Below are 1,597 nucleotides of genomic sequence, written 5' to 3'. Positions count from 1 at the left end.
CGAGTGTGACGCTGTTAAAGTAAGAAGCTATCTATTTTCTTCATTAAACTACAATGAGGATTTTTATCTGGTATTTTGTTGAAATCAGAATTATTAATGTAGGTGTTCTTTTGTGGCATTATAAGCTAGGTCGCTTACAGTGAATAACATGTAATGTGAATACATTCAAAGGATTATTCAAAGGAAAGGATCACAACCTGGGACCTCTCGCCTGTCACTGTCGCTACTAACATGGACTGATGAGTGAATTAATTCAATTTTTTTGTTGAATAGTGCTTATATCTTTAAAAATCTTATTCACAGGAAGATATATATATATATATAAAAGTAAAAATATAATTCGTTCTTTTTATCTAAATGAGTAGAGTTAAGTTTTTTAAGACAATTAATACTACTTCAAGTTTTGTACGTTTCCTCATTATTATTATGTTACTATAACTTTACATCTCGGTTACATGCGAACTAGCTTAATTTCTGTTTTATGCTTAAAGATATCTACTTAGCAGTTAAAATAGTATAGTTGAAGCTTAACGCTGAGTTGTAATGGAACGTTTAACTCACTCGCCGGCCGCGGCATCACATTTGTCAGATGATATCTTTAATGTTGTAGCGATGTTGTCTGTGTAAAATAAAAACATAAAAACAATAATTAAAAATTTGTATGTTACATTGTGATCGAAATCAGTAACGTGACATTGCATTGGAATTATCGAGACAAGATCTTAATTGAAGTAGGAAAACAGAAACTAATGTCTAAATCGCTTTATAAAATATATGAATAACGGCTGATTAATTTATAAATAAAATTTAATGATGTGATTTGTATTTGTAACTACATATTTTTTTAATTACGTATTATTGTTTCCATGGCAACGACATTTTCATATTTCCACTCTACGGCATATAAGTTATTAGGTACTTGTATGGTTACAATAAACATATTTTTTGTCTGACAATTTAAATATAACCAGTTAAACAGTAGTGAACAGGATTTTTTCTGTAAAATTTTGATGTAATGAAATTTATTAATAGTAATAATTGTTGAAAATCTTTTACCTCTCTCCGGATAAACTCTCACTCACCGCCGTCCGTGTGCTGACGAATACAGTTTCATTTTACTGAATCTTTATTATATTTAATTTTTTATTATTTCACCCAATTATGCTTAGAGTACCCTTCAATTAAATGTGATCAAAGTACATTTGTTTTGCAATTATTATGAAACATTGCATTCTGAGCAAGAACATGATATCATCACACAATATTGATTAATATATATATTTTTCTCATCATATAACTTTATTATGAACATACATGGACATTATAAATATTGAGATACAATCTTCAACATCCATAATAAATACCGAAATCGGAAAAACCAATGCATTTTAATTCAATGAGCCGAGAACGTTCTATGTTTTGTAATAAACAGTGCGGACACGACTCCGCCGGTCGGTCATACTCACGATAGGTATACTTCAATAACACTCAGGAGATTTTCCTTTTATTGAGTTTTGAACTAAAATATTGTTTATTAGAAGACAAGTCTCAAATAGAGAAGATCCAGTAAATTGGAAGTAAAATTTATAAAAATAAA

General features: G+C 29.2%; 1 long non-coding RNA gene across 1 annotated transcript; it reads right to left on the bottom strand.

Moving 5' to 3' along the window:
- Window positions 1–323: 323 nt before the first annotated feature.
- Window positions 324–1,264, bottom strand: LOC133320843 (uncharacterized). The gene is made up of 2 exons (XR_009753960.1): window positions 1,057–1,264; window positions 324–619 (listed from the first exon to the last, which is right to left on the bottom strand). It is a non-coding gene; the product is annotated as an uncharacterized LOC133320843 (long non-coding RNA).
- Between the last annotated feature and the right edge of the window lie 333 nt (window positions 1,265–1,597).

Source organism: Danaus plexippus, chromosome 6 (assembly GCF_018135715.1).
Source record: "Danaus plexippus chromosome 6, MEX_DaPlex, whole genome shotgun sequence".
NCBI lineage: Eukaryota > Metazoa > Arthropoda > Insecta > Lepidoptera > Nymphalidae > Danaus > Danaus plexippus.
Note: the sequence above shows the minus strand (reverse complement) of the source record. Positions and strands in the feature narration are given on the sequence as shown.